Source organism: Ictalurus furcatus, chromosome 22 (genome assembly GCF_023375685.1).
Source record: "Ictalurus furcatus strain D&B chromosome 22, Billie_1.0, whole genome shotgun sequence".
In the NCBI taxonomy this organism is placed as follows: domain Eukaryota; kingdom Metazoa; phylum Chordata; class Actinopteri; order Siluriformes; family Ictaluridae; genus Ictalurus; species Ictalurus furcatus.
In genome coordinates this window covers 6,635,995-6,652,225 of record NC_071276.1, presented here as the reverse complement: position 1 = coordinate 6,652,225, position 16,231 = coordinate 6,635,995, and positions in this window count along the sequence as shown.

Below are 16,231 nucleotides of genomic sequence, written 5' to 3'. Positions count from 1 at the left end.
GTGTCTGAGTGTGTATGTGATTGTGCCCTGCGATGGATTGGCACCCTGTCCAGGGTGTACCCCGCCTTGTGCCTGATGCTCCCTGGGATAGGCTCCAAGCTTCCCCGTGACCCTGAAGAAGGATAAGCAGTATAGAAGATGGATGGATGGATGGATAGTGTTTTTATAGCACTTAGAGTTTTTAAATGATCACGCCATGGGGTGTGCGGTTATAGGAAATTAACCAATGCCTTTACCACACCAAACACCTTACAACAATTTGCCAAACATTTTTAAATGAATCAATGAATGATGTCATGCTTTTTAGAAATCCATTTACTGTAAAGTTGTATTTAATGTTGTAGAATGTCCTTGAGACAAGTTAGTTCCTGTTATCACTTATATTATAGCAGCTATAAACAGCCATAACCGCATCATTGTCTCTAATTTCCCTCTCTTGAAGTTAATAAAACAACAAAAAAAGGCAGTTTGTCTTGTTACTGAGAAACTGCAAAGCACACAGGCCTCTGTCCTGACAAGGTTCCCATGTTGAAAAACTTAAAGTCTCCATAAAATCAAAATGGAAGTTTTGTGGCTTTTATTATGAATATATTAGCCTTAAGGGTATAAGCTAGTGCGCTCCAAAACAGTGACAAAATTCACATTTAGAAGATATATGCATTTAAATTTACAGTCGCTCTCTCTACTACCAATACAAATCAACAATTTTGATGACATCATTCTGTACTTCAGCTTCTCATCAGAATTTCTGTCCAATCAAATGCTCTCTATAATATGAAGTATATAAAAATACTTAATAAAAATACACGGTACGGCTTAGCCAGTGCTGTGAGGTAAGCTAAACACTATTGGCTATTTATAAAGTGGGAGGAGTTGCTCGACATATCCCGTCCTGACTTTCTGTTTCAGTGGAAATTTCACCAACACATCGAATAACACTGCGCTTTCAAAGCACTTCACGGGGGACTGTCAAAGGAACAGCTTTACCTCTGACCATTCCAAAGCAATACAACTACTGTCAGAGCTGCTGTTGTAGAAAATGAATCAACACATTCTGGCCAATCAGAATCTAGAATCCAGTAGTGCTGTGGTATAATGGCTGTTAGGATTAGGGCTCTTTTAAACCCCAGTATTAGTGATTTTATTAGTTCTATTAAAAATTATATCATAAAACAGTTGGAACTATATAAAATGAGACAGAGAAAATTTCCCCCAAATCATATGATTATAGGTTCACTACAGTTCTTCAGCGCAGTATCATACAGACAATAAGGATGATTATGCAGAATGCTTAAAGGCTCAACCTCCTGTCTCCGGGTTTTAAATGTGGACTATGTTTTTCAGACTGAGCATACTGTTTAAGACAGCGCTTTTGTTCTCGTCAAAATGTCTGGCAAAGCAATTTCCCCTTTGCTTTCATGCAGGGATGTTAGGATGACCCCAGGACGACGTTCCTGGTCTTCTCATAAGCACCAGAAGCAGTGAAGGGATCTGGTGTGCTGATCTGCCTCCCCAGGCCTTTGTCCTCGATTTCACCCAGACAAAATGGCTCGGAAATTAGATTCATGTCACAGACATTGCATTTTAAAGAAGCCTGTCCGCGACAGGCCATCCCAGAGTGCACTGCTTCATTATTCACTAGCCAATGAGCTCTCCAGGACCCTCTCACTGTGTGTGTGTGTGTGTGTGTGTGTGTGTGTACGTGTGTGCTGCAGGAAACAGATGAATTATTCACACTTTTAAGCATTTACACACCGACCCAGGAGTGGTGCTTGATTCAGGGTGGTCTAATTTCTTTCGCTCTCTTTTGTGTGAAGAAGTGGCTTTAGCCATTTCTAGATATTTCACCATTACAATATCATAACAACGTCACAGACATGTTTTTTTTTTTTTAGTTCAAGACTTTCTCATCTTATTAAAATTCTCTCCTAGAAAGCCAACACGTTAAGAGCCAAAAGCTCTCAACCAAACAGATTTGCAAATGGCTTAGCATAAAGTCTAAGCTTAAAAACTCAGGCTTTGCTTCAATTAAACTCCATTTAAAGCTGGCGTATAACACTCAGGCTTCTTTTTTTTATTATTTTTTATTTATTTTTTAAAGGAAGCATTAGGTTTTATTCAGCCATGGGACCAGAGTGACTAATAAGTGGAATACATCTGCATGCATTTCTGAAGGCGTCTCCCAGAATCAGAGCATAAACACAGGATCAGCATTAACAAAGGGAACGACTCCACCTGATCTCTCCCAGCTTTGATTCTGAGCTTCCGTTGACTTCTTTTGACTCTGTCAGTGCTTTTCTACCGAAGCACAACCACCTAAATTAAACCTGTGAGTGGCTAACACCTGGGTAGCACCTTCCAATTACACTAATTGGTCTATGGAGTATAACATGAGCAGCACTTCACACCCTTTGGGGTGCAGCAGCCAATAAAAAGGGTTTCCTCTGTGCTATGTGCAGATGTCAAAGATTGCACTTTATCTGTTCCTTTCTACACCACTGGCACCGGTGACCCTCAAATGGGACCCCCAGATAGCAGGGTGTGAATTTAGATGGCATCAGCTTTAAAGTGCGCCTTTGACTGGAACTGAATTTGAAGTATTACATCAAAACCATCCAAACCAGTGTGATAATTTCTATGCCATCTGTGACCCTTGTCATAAACAATTCAGTATGTCCTGAAAATTTCTCGTACAATTGAAATGGACCTATGATTGAACCCAACTGACAAATCTGCACAATGTGTGAACAAGCTGTCCTGATGTAGCTGAGTTGATTCACATGCTGGGAAGCCATTTGCATGCCTATTAAACAAACGGCTCGGTAAATCGCCGTAATTCCTTTCTCACACCCACGCCAAATGGCACCATAAGGGTTGTTCAAGCAAAATATTTGCAGAAGCCGCTCGGTTAGAGAGTCAAATCAGCACATTTTGGGCCGTGTCTCTGAGTCGTTTCTCTTGGGGAAGGCGAGGAGTTTGGAAAGGGTGGAGGCTGTGTTCATCCATCTGTGGCCCTACATAAACCAGTCCAAGTTTCCAGAACGCAGCTCATCGCCTGTTCTGTATACAGCACACCAGCAGGTATTATATGAAATATTACCATATTTGAAGCAGATTGTCAAAAGGTCAGTGACCATCAGGTAGAATGATGATTACTTTACAACTCATATTTCATTCTTTAAACAAAGCCTGATTTATTCATGGTTTTGACTTTAACCGTAGTGTTCATGCTGTGAGGCGGTGTATAACGCTACATATGTTCACAGTGGTTGGATGCATGAGTGGTGGAGAAACGGCTGTCCACATGTGGTTGGTGCTGGTTGTTCAGCTTGATGTGATCATGTCTGAATCCCTATGTGCTTTATTAATACAGACTAAACACATCTTCCACCACAAATGTGCTACAATATGTATATACTTTTTTTAATCACAGTAGAAGGGGAGAAAATTTAGCATTTACAATTACTACAATCCTGTTACTATATGGTGTAAAATAAAAGGATTTCATGTGAACAAAAGGTTCACATGAAATGGGTAATTCCACATTTGGGGTGACCTTGTAACTCTCAGTAATTACATTTATTTATTTACTTATTTATTCATTTATTTAAATCAGTAACAGGGTTGAGATTTTAGCAATTAGCAAATACATAAAATGTGGTTAACTAGCATCCATGCTAATGGCATGAGAACATTTAAAGATGATTTCTTTTTCAATATATATATATATATATATATATATATATATATATATATATACGTAATCTAATATATAAAAATAAAATAATATAAATATAATATAATACAAAATATAATATTTTTTTCATCAATCTATAATTTGGGTAACAGGGTTATACTTTTAGAGTGACCTTCAAAGTCAATTTCACAATATCATTTAATGTGAACAAAAACACACAAACAACAAAATCATTTCTTCTTCCCATGATCTTCAGGAAATTTGGATGATGCAACTTCCTGTCGAACATGTGACTTACTGAAGGAATATTGCAGGGTGAATGTGTTCGCAAAATAAATAAATAAATAAATAAAATTCATTGGTTCAGTAAATTTGACAAAAACAAATCTGTGATTTTTATACAAAAAACCCCAAATTGTTAAAATGGCGTAATTGCTTAAAATTCTGTTTCTAATTCGTGTAAATTTGTCAGTAAAAGTCAGTGTATATAAAAGTGCACTAAAAGTGTAGATTTTACTTACTTTACTTCAGTAAGTAAAATATACTTTAGTACACTTTAGTGCTCACAAAACTAAAAAAATAAAAAGAAAGGATGTTTACTTGATTACATACAAGGTGTTAGTGACCATTAAGCAGTAATGATACATTTTATAGTGTGTTTACTTTGAGCTCTCTTCTATAAAGTAGAGAAATAAAAATTGTCCTGAAATACAGGAACGCAACAAATGTTTTATTTACTTGTTTTATTTGTACAACTAAAAAAATTGTCCAAATGACTTATTAAAAAAGAAAGAAAACTGCTAATTAAATCTACGTACATTTGTGATGTAAGTATATAGTACCTTGGAGCCGTGTAAACCCTGCTAAGACATCATGTGTGGAAACTGTTCCCATGCTTTTCTTGAGAAAATCTCACTCCAGTGTATTTTTCAGTGTAACAGGATTAATGTTATCGGACTATACATTTTTCATAACCTATAATAATAGTATAATAATAACAGATGCCTCATGGAAACAATGTTTTTGAAATTAAATTCACACACTGAAATAATAAAATAAATGATAAAGCAATGTGTGATTTGTGAAGTATTTAAATGATTTACATTCCTGTCCCAATGGCGTTTGACAGGAAAAACATTGTTTTATGTGTGCTGTAAAGGTTTTTATTAAGGTTTTAAGTGATATATTTGAAATATACACATCTGTTGTATAGTAGAACACGTTATTTAAAAAGTCATTCACCTTTACTTTACATACTCATATGTAAATGTATTATCACTGAGATGCTAATGGCACCGCCTTTGTGGAATTATCAGAAATATTCTATTAGCTGCAATTCAAATTAGCCTTGTTTCATCTACTTCTCACCAATAAAGAACGAGTGTAGGAATAATTAATAAAAATTGCTTTAATTTCAGCCATGTTAATTAAACGACGTGAGCTGCTTTGGAAAGAGACTCATCTGTAGAGAACCCCCCCGCCCTTCAGTCCATTTCGTTTGTCTCAGGGCTTTTGATAGACCTCGGCCCCAGATTACAATAACTCATTCATTACCCAGGGATGGGGCTTTTTAGGGCCGTTATAGCTTTGATGAGCTCACTGCCGCAGTTACAGGGACTCGGTCTGCATACTAACCGGGAATCCAGCTGAAGCGCTCCCACATTAATCCTCAGAAGGATGAACAAAGAATGATCAGCAAACAGAATCGTTCCATTTTAGCTGTGTGTGGACCCAATGCATAAGCAATCAGCCTTTTCACCATCTTCACTGAGTAAAGAATGTTGGCTCCAGTGGCCCTCGCCAGACTGTCTGCAAGTGTACAGTGTGTGCTGATGAGCCAGAGAGTGCTACATCAAGTCACTTTGTTGTTTACTTTTCCCAAATATGTTTGGTTGAAAATTATCTCCCTGTTAAGTAAACCGTTTAGCGTCAGCCCATCATTTTCTGGTTGAATTCTTTCTCATTTCAGAGAGAGAGGGGGGTGGGGGGGGGGGGAGCCAACGACAAACGCAATCATGTAATATTCAGCCTGATGTCCATAAAACAAGCTGTTTCTCCTCCTGTAGACTTTTCTGCATTTAAAATGATCGGCCTTGTTTCGTATTTAAATGAAGCTCACACTAGAGCCCACTTTACACTACACCAGCTGTCCACTTCAGTTTCTCTAAGAGGCTTCATTGACCTCAAACCTCTACCTACAGCACACAAGAACATCTCCAACCCTGTAAATAGCGAGCACAAAGAAAGGCCTATGCAGATTCATTTTGGAATTTCAGATTTGAATGTGCAATTCACTACTCAAGAATCATCTTGACATGCTAATACAGCCATGCCATTCACGCTAGATTGGCAAGTCACAGATTTGAAAGTGCATGTAATTACCATCAGAGAGAGAGTTCTGAACGGCAATTTCAGTTGTGGATGAAATAAACTTTGTTGACACTGAAAGGTTAATAAACAAAAAGCGACCTGTGAGAGATTGGTCCTTGACATTTCACAACACATGTTTGTAGCAAATACCAGAAAATAGGAAAATATAGCTTTTATTTGTGATGTACACAGAGAGAAGATGGATGCATAAATGAGGCATATTAATATGCCTAATAAAGTGTTTTTCAAAATTACCCAACAGACAAAAAGGCATAAATGTTTAAATATATGCTACTACTTATGCTGCTAACATTACTGAGAATGTAATATTGTGTATTTATTATACATAAAGTTGCCAGTTTATAACACTGAAGCTACCTAATTAGCCATTTGCCCATCATTTTGGAACAAACTTCATACTTGCCATCCCCGTTTCATGTCGGACAGCTCCTCTTCTCTTGATTTTCTGCCTCCAAAGCCACAGTGACAAAGGCTTTATTGAATCTTTATTTATCTTTGTTATTGCTAATAATAAATATAAACCAGATACCAAACAAGGCTAGTTAGGAAGAGCTGGTAAGACTGTTAAAGTTTCAGTATCCGCACTGAAAAAAGCCATCAATAAACAAGTTAGTTCTTGTTATTGATTACGTTTTAATCGCTATAGAAAGTAGCTATGGAAAGTCCCACACAGGGATTTGAGATTACGTCTAACTATTACAAAGTGCTGACCCTGGAGACTCCTTCCAAAAAAAAAAAAAAAGGTAAATAAACATCTCTTAAAGAAAACGATATACATTTTTATTTGTTACATTTTTTGTATTTGTTTATTAGGCCAGGATTATGTGAAAACCCCACCCTACAAGTCCCTGTGTAAATTATTACTATTGAAACAATTAGAAAAAGCCTCCACTAATATTGGCACAATTGGTAAATACAAGCAATGAAGGCTGTGAAAAATTGTCTTTATTGTTAACATTTTTGATCTTCTGTTGAAAGAATTCACAAAAATACTCTGCTAGCATGGACATCAAACAATTGCAGACACAACACAAGTTTATTCAAAACAAATATCTTTGTTAAATATAGGTGTGCAACAATTATTGGCACCCTTTTAGTCAATGCTTTGTGCTAGCTCCCTTTGCCAAGATAACAGCTCTGAGTCTTCTCCTATAATGCCTGATGAGGTTGGAGAATACATGGGATCTGAGACAATTCCTCCATACAGAATCTCTCTAGATCCTTCAAATTTCGAGGTCCACACTAGTGGACTCTCCTCTTCAATTCACCCCACAGGTTTTCTATGGATTTCAAGTCAGGGGAATGGGATGGATATGGTTGGGACAGGGGCAATTACATCTAATAGCGATGTGACAAGTTGAAATAAGAAGGTGATGTGAAACGTGAGGTAATCGTCTAATCATAATATATAAACAGTCAACGTACGTTTACAAATCACTCATCTTTGTTTTTATTAACATTTTCCATACTGTCCCAACTTTTTCAGAATTAGGGTTGTAAAATCATATTGCACACAGGAACCCTTGAAACATTATCTTGGTATCCAGGCACAATTTCAACATGGTGCTTGGTTACATTCAGTCACTTGGCAAAGACAATAACAAAATATGGCATTGTAATGCTGGCATATTTTTATAAAGTTGTTTGTTTTGTGCATACTGTAACATAACATCCCTGTTCCTCCTTCAGCTTGGTTATGAAATGACTATGAAAGAAATAACTTCTCACTGGTGCACTGGCCTAATATGGTTAGCAAAACAAACCAGCATTCTTAAATCCCTGTGTGTGCCTGAGTGGATCTTCTGCAATATTAATGATGACAACTTAATCCAGGCCTGACAAGATAAAGTCCATAAAGTTAATGCCGGGAAGATAGCACCAATAGGTATAACAATAGTTCCCACCCTGTAGACTAACTACCGGATAGGACTGTATTTTTTATCTGAATAAACTGCTCGGAATGTCCCATGTCCCATGTTCAGTAAGATATTCGTCAGTTAGACAATCAGAACCAGATGTCTGATGTGGCTGGCATGTCTGGCTTGAAAAGTAACTGGGTGAAAAATGTTACGTGTCAGTCTCTATTCTTTGTCTGTCATGCACAGTGAAGACTATTTGATAGCTTGTGTTCCAAAGTAACTGCCTGAAAACTCATGAATACAGTGCAACGTTGTCTTTCAGAACATAAACCGCTGCTCAAAGAAGACATAACTAAATTATATAGTACTGAAATCTACATTGAACAAACTCGTTAAAGTAATACACCAATGTTTTATTTTTCAACATAATCTCTGTTTATCTCATCTGTAGCGCATGTATCATCACCACAACCAAGAATTTCATTTCCATGTACTGAGAAACAACAGAAATGCTTTGTATTCAAAACTTAGTTCTAAGGAGTTGTTGATTTCTGTCAAACACATACACAAAAACCACAAATATTACACTATTTCAAACACTGGAACGATACAGTACAAAGTAATTCCATTTATGTAAGCTTTCCATAGTATTCTTACAGAATCAGGCAGAAACTGACGCACTTCCATGTTTTACTTTGAGCTATGTTGGAACACATAACCACAAAATCTTCCCTCTGGAAAAAGTAGTCACATCTTTAAAAAAAACAACAAAAAAAACCCCACTCAATTTACAAATACGTTTGAGTGATGTTCTCAGAAGACTAGTGAAGACGTGTGGTTTATATGTAAGGAATAAAACACTTGGGCGTGTGCTGTTCTAGAACAAATAACCAATGACATGTGAGGTGTGATGCAGCCTGACATGAAGTTATAATGTTACCACCCAAAGCTGATTATTTCCCACTTATTCCACATTATCAATCGTCTTATTCCACTGCAGTATGCCAAGTATTCGTTTTTATGTATTTATTAATAAACAACACACATTTTGATCCATTTAAAGTCACGCTTAATGTTGTGGAATATCCACAAACCTAGATCATGTGAAGCATCTACCGTACGAGTCCCTCTGTAAATGAGTTTTTTGTCACTGTTGCGGCCAAAAATTCTTGATTGTGCTGCGGCTTGTTTCAAGTTTTTCGTGGTTTTTTTTTTTTATGTGGAAAATTACAATTGTGGAATTGGTGAAATTGCAATTGCATGAAATTGCTTTGCACGGTCTTCCGCGGTGATGTTTGCTTATAAATGAGACTGTACTCATATTTGAAGCATGTGAGTAAAAGTGTGTGTTGTGATGACGTCACATGACGTATCTTGGCCCAAATCTGCAGTAATTTATAAAAATTGCAAGCTCCTCCGAATACTGTGGAGTTTCTTTGATTTTGCGTTCATTTCTGTGGTTAAAAAAAAATCGCTAAATCCCGGAGGGACTGTATTGTTACTAAAGAAACAATCATGCATTAGAACAGGTGCATTAATATAGATATAGATAGAGGTTGAAAATCCTGAAATATTCCTCTAATTAACGGCCATTTTGCTTCCTGTTAGAGATCATGCAGATCATTTCTCTAAAAGACTTTAAAATCGTTACGCTCTTTAAAACAGAAATGCTCTAAAGGCTGTATGGTAGTATGAAGTAATAGAGCCATTATATTACAATAGAGCAAGTGAGGACTATGTTTCTGTATCTACAATAAAGCACTTCATTGCCAGTGTCTTTCATCATCATGAAGAAGAAGAAAGAAAAAAAAAAAGAGAGAGAGATCTGCTCCATACCATGTGTGATATATGTCATCCAGCAAGTCAGCGTGTCACAGAGGGGGCATTTAAGCAGTTTAAGAATGATTCGAGGGAGCTAATCAGGGGCTTGCTGGCACTACATGACTGGTGACCTTCCAATTAAATTAAAGAAGAGGAGTCCACATTTTTCATTTAATTTGAAGGCTGTCCCAGAACAGGTTTTCTCAGTGTTCCTGTGACCTCAGTGTCTTAATCTGGCTCAGACAGGCAGCAGGCGGCCAATCATACGAGCAAACGGGTCCTAATGCTAACTCCAATGACTGCAATGCTCTAGATGATATCTAAAATAGCTCTATGAAACATGATGAGGCCGCAGTGTGTCAGAGGATTCCTCATCCACGCATTATAAATCCTGACAAGCCCAGTGCAGCATATCTGCAGATATAATACTCTCATAATGACACTCTCACCTTGACTCATTCTTTACTTGTGACGGGATAATAGAAGGCTTCATAGCTCGAAGCTGAAAACGCAGCACGTCGCAGAGAAAATTTGCTTCGTAGGAAAAAAGCAGATGATAGCTTACCCATGGACATAAACACAGCTTTTCCTGTGTCTCAGTGATGGATAGAGAAACAGAATGACTTGTAGATTTGTTTTGTAATTTGCAGTCGGCTTTTAGTGAAAGTAAATGCTGAGAAAATAATGTCGCTATGGCTTTCGGAAAATTATTGTTCTGTCGTTAAATAAATTTAAACCCCAAGCCAACAATAACAGCTGTGTAGTTGTAAACAAACATACACATGTCTGCGTCTCCAGACACCACCCAAATGAAACAACACTAATAATACTGAACACACAGAGCAGCACTGGAGAGTTTTTTGATGGATGTGAGCTTTACTTGAAAAAGCTTCACAAACAAAGCACACATACTGTTCAGGCTACTTTTACCTTGACAACCATCTATGTTTTTTTTCTTCTTCTCCCCATCATGTGAGCTACAGATCAATACAACTCAACTGGAATAAAAGTCATCTTGGCTCAAGGAGGTCTCCTTGAAACGCTCAGGTATGTCAAAAGTTTTCCATCCAGATGAAAACGAAGCAAATCTGTTTGAGGGATTTAATGAAGCAAAATCGGTTGCCATGCTGCACCGCTTGCTTTGTTCTCAGCTGCAGCTCTGCGCACCAATCGAGGGGGAAAAAAAAAAGATTACGGATTGGTGTGATTGTCAAGTGAAAGCAGGCTCAAGGCTTCCCTAAAATCATTTTTTGGTTCACTGTGCAATAACAAAGAGGACAGCACTTCCTAGGATGAACCTTTTGTATGAGATGTCACCATACAAAAGAAGCTGTCTGTACTAAACTCATCTCAGATGAGGCTGGATGAACAGACATCACAATGATGCAACGTGATTTGGGGGGGTGGCAGAAAAAACAAATGTCAGCAAAAAAAAAAAAAAATCATAAAAGTCATAAAGAAAGGTCACTAAAACAAGGTCAGAACAGGCAATAAATGTAGCCGACGGATGCCCTAAAAAAAGCAAAGGTGCCATCATTAATTTGAACCTGGGTCCTCAGCGCTCATTTAATTGTGTCTCTGCACTGACAGGATGACAGATCCAGTGTGAGCCAGATGCTTGAGTCTGGCAGTATGACAGGAAGAAGGGGAATGCACAACATCTGAAGGAAAAAAGAAGGAGGGGGAGAGAGATCGAGAGAGAGCGAGAGAGAGAGAGAGAGGGAGAAGGGAACACAGCATGCCAATCACACCATCTATCAATTGGCGTTATTTCCAAAATTCATTCCTTCGCTCATTAAGACACACTCCTCTACCCCCACTATCTAGTTTACACTTTACTGCATGAAGAGATGAGAGGCAACGTCTATCTCTGGTATGCAGCACCGGCAGCAATGCACGTATGAGTAAGCTTGTGTATCTCACACTCAGAGGTCCACAATTGAAATCCTAGCACGACTGAAGCCCTTCAGGTAAGTATTGCTGACACACATTACTCCTTTCATTAGCAAGCTGCAGGCAGAAGCAAAATTTTTGAAGAGAATCACTCAGTGCAATGAGAAACGGTGATGAACAGTTTATCTGTGGGCTTTTGTTTTGCCGTGCCTCCAAACTGGGGAGTTGGTGATCCACAGTAAGAGTTTTATCACCATTACTAAACCTAACCCTTCTACAAATGAAATACAGGTAACGGTTTGTACACACAACCGTCAAATTACTCCTATAAGCAAAGTAGTGAAAACACATAGGTTCCCCACACATCCAGAATGACATCATGAACTGTGTTGTTCAGCTAATACAAGCTAATAAATTTAAAAAGACATGCTACGAATTCAAATAGCATAGCAGTCAGAGGTGCTTCATAAACCAAAATCAAGTTTGATTCATGCCAAAATGTAGTATTTTTGTTTATTTATCTATTTTGAGGCTTAGACTGACAAAGGATCAACAATGCATCAGCTGCAATAACATACCACTAGCATGTGAGGCAACACATAATTGTAAGGTTTCACTTTTGTCTTTTTTTTTTTTTTGCCAAACAATACATTAAAAACGCAAACAATGGGTAACACATTTGATGAATATTTGATCATTGGTACAATAAAAACATGTAAAACAAGTGTATTTAGACATTTGTCAGGAGAAAATTCCTTTTAGCTAAGTTAGCTAACACTAACCTTCTGTGTAAGGTTTAGCTAACTAGCTGAAAATGAAGGTTGCTAGCACTAAAAGGCAAAGAGCAAGCTTTCCTAAACTCTTATGGAGGATTCCTTGTTATTATGTCTTGTGAGTGCATTTTGACAAGCTAACTTGTTTATGATATTCTTCTCAGGTTATTTGCATTCTTGAGAAAACACTCACAGACACGTCAGTGCGTTAGCAGTGCGGTGCTAATGAAAGCGAAACTAACCTGAGTCTGTTTACATTCAGTTTAGAAAATGTTCGCTTTGGGAATAGGTTGACTAACAAATTTATTACATGCACTTTAGTAATGTGAGGTAAAAGGTTGGTTGATAGACACTGGGTTTATCTTAATAATGAGTTAGTTTCGTTACATTTTTAAACTAGAAACTGGTTAGGTGTTTTTTTTTTTTTAATAGACTGAGATCAAGTCATATCAATTATCACTGAATAATTTCATCTCCCCTCCATTTACACAACATAGCCTGTATTTAATGCCATGTGATGAAAAGAAAAACAAACCCCAGTCCAAAATGGCAAATTATTAAGCTTTTAATGTTCTTAACAACATGCACTTAAACAAACACACCCCTGAGACGGCCTGTGCCACCATTTACTCGTTTACTTTTGCTGCAGTGAAGTGTTTGGGGGAAAAGCTAGAAACATGGACATTCACTCATATGGTCTTCTTATACACAAAGGTAAAATCATGATAATGATTAAAAATGTACAAACTAACACATACACATCTGGGCATACAAAATAAAATAAAAATACTAAAAAAAAATAATGAAAATAAAATAATAAAAATCTTTCTGCATGTTTACCCACAGGGCTTAAACGTGTAAAGAAATCAAAAGGAAAATCTATCCCATACTAAGTTACTTTATCTATTTGTTTAATTATCGCTAATTTCCCGACTAATGATTGTTTTTAAGACCATTAAAAGCTTAATATTTTGCCAGTATGGGTGTGGCCCATTGTTTTTTGTTTTGTTTTTTTTTGCCCAGGAATGAGAGTCAAAGTCCTGACCTGTCTTTATCTACTTCGAGTACTTCTCTGATGACGTTTTAGGTCATATTTATGCAGAAATATAGAAAATTCACAAACTTTCAAGCACCACTGTAAGCAAGTAAGTGAGTAAACGTTATTTGGCCCAGTTACAACACAAGCAGCCATGACTGTATCTGGAAAAAAAAAAACTGGTCCAAAAAAAAAAGAAGAAGAAGAAAAAGTTAGAATTTGATTTAAGACTTTTAGCCTACAGATATTTTCATCAAACCTATCCAAGGAAATCCCCTGAAGGATATGCTCCTATGGACTGTTGCAGAAACACACACACACACACACACACACACACACACACACACACACACACACTTTCCCACATTGACACACACACACCCTCTCTTACATACTCACAGGCCTACACTTGTATGCACACACACACACACACACACACACACACACACACACACACACACACACACACACACACGTTCACACAGTATGCAGCTGCAGGGTTCAAGTGTTGCCAGATGAAGTGATTTTCCTCTGCAGTAGTCAGGCCTTGTCCGTTAGCAGCCGAGCAGCAGGCCATCGAGCAGAGACAAGCAGCGGGAACAATGCGCTTCGCTTTAATGCTCATTCTTGTTTGATTAGGATTTGTATGTGGTCTGGAAGAAGATCAACTTCTTCTCTGAGCTGAAACATGTTTCTCGTCTGCTTTCTGAGTAGAAATTAATATCACGTTGGCCTGTATTAAACACAACTCCGACTGCAGAGATTAGATCATTCCAGTCTGAGAAACAACAACAGGCTTTATACGTATGGTGCCTACTCTTAATTACTCAAATGTGCTTTTTGGATGTGTATGCAACATAAATGGAATGGAAAAAAGAAAAAAAACAGCATCCAGGGAGAACACTTGCAACATATTAAAGAGTTTGCTTTGCTTTGCAAAGTCAACTAGAACCAAAAAAACCAGAGTTCTGTCTTTATTCCGGTAACTAACTCAATCACAGTGCCAATTTCTATGAAACTCCTGCTCCTGGTTAAAACATGTGAGCTTGTACAGTGAACTAAAGCACTACACACTTTTAAAACACAGGGGAATTAAAAACGCCTCGCACGTAGAACATTCCCGAAAGGTTCCCCAGACAGGGCTAAGAATAGCCCAGACGCTTTCCAATCCAAACAAACTGCTACACATTTCTGCCTCACTCAGGGGACGCCTTGGGTTTAAACACCTGCAAGGTGTCGAAAGCTCGGTATATTATTTGGGGGCAGGATAAAAAAAAAAAAAAAACAACACCTCATAATGTAAGATATAAGGCCATTCCCCTGCTCCCTGAACGTGCATGTTATCTCCACTAAATTACTAAACGTCTCTCTCAAGCAAATTTACTGTGTCCTGAGGAAAGGTACGTGTGAGGGAAAGCCTGAGGCCGGAGAAAGATTTACGCAGGAATCTCACTCCTGACAGGATTGTGATGTATAATGATTTTCTCTGATTGCTCTGTTTCCTCTATGTTGATGTGATGGTGTAATGAAGCAATCAGTCAAACGATAGCCATCAGACTATCTTGATATTGTCAGAATCCCCATGAGCTCAAATCTGCCCTGTTGTATCTGTATAATTAGACATGGAAAAGTGATAAATACGATGTTATCTGAACACTAGCGTCTATTTTCGATAAATACTTCCTGTCAGTAAGCTCGCTTCCCGTCTCTATTCGTCCGTTCATCTGTCAGCTGCAGTTCAATAACAGTCTGGACTCTCTGTGCTGGGCTGAATGGCCGCTGGTGCTCGAATCAGATACACTCAAAACCACACACACACACACACACACACACACACACACACACACAGAGTCAGACTACAGCAGGTGCTGAGTTCAGAGAATCTAATTGTACATTTTATCCAGCTCTAATCACAGCTAATAAAACTGAACTATGGATAAAGCAAAGCAGCTGCGTTACAATTGAATTGTATTTATGTGTTGTACGTGTTTGTACTCAGAGCTCAGTTTTAGGGGAAAGGTTTGAAATTGGTACACGGTTGACCTGTGAACACACTGATAGTGCGAGGATTGTACAGTGCTGGACACGAGGCGAGAATTGTGATTAGTTTCTACATTATCTTGTGCAAAATCAATGTGAATAACTGCTGCCCTACCCTAGACTCTCTTCTATAGAGTTCTGCAGGGATGGGGCATTTTTGTAGGCCAACCCGGATGTTAGTATCACTCTGGTTCCCTCGACAAAAATCCAATAAGAGTTCTCCATAATCCCGGTGTCACCAACAAACGTTTATGATTCTTACACGTTTTGTTCATCAAGATAATCTTCACAAATGAACACAATTTTTATGAATTTTGAAGCCTAGATACAATCGGCAGAAGTAAAATGCTAAAGTTAGGCTATAAATTAACTACACCACGGTCACATGACTTCAACATCACCACTCGATTGAATTTTTAGCACTATAATTTGAAAAAAAAAAAAACACACTGCAACTGGAAAATACTATAAATGGATAAATCTACAAGTTGGGAAGTTTGAGTTGGAATAGTTTGCGCGAGCGTGAGTATGAACTGTAGTAAGCTGTAGTAGATGAGTTTTCCTGTTCGGAGTGATGACGTTTAATATCCCCGACAACCTCCGTAGTCCCATTTAGCCACTCGTTAGCAGCCATCTTTTTCAAGCCATGTAAAAGCTTTAAAAATCACAAGGGGGGTATTACTGATGTATTTTATGTCGTAGAATAAAACATGAAAATATC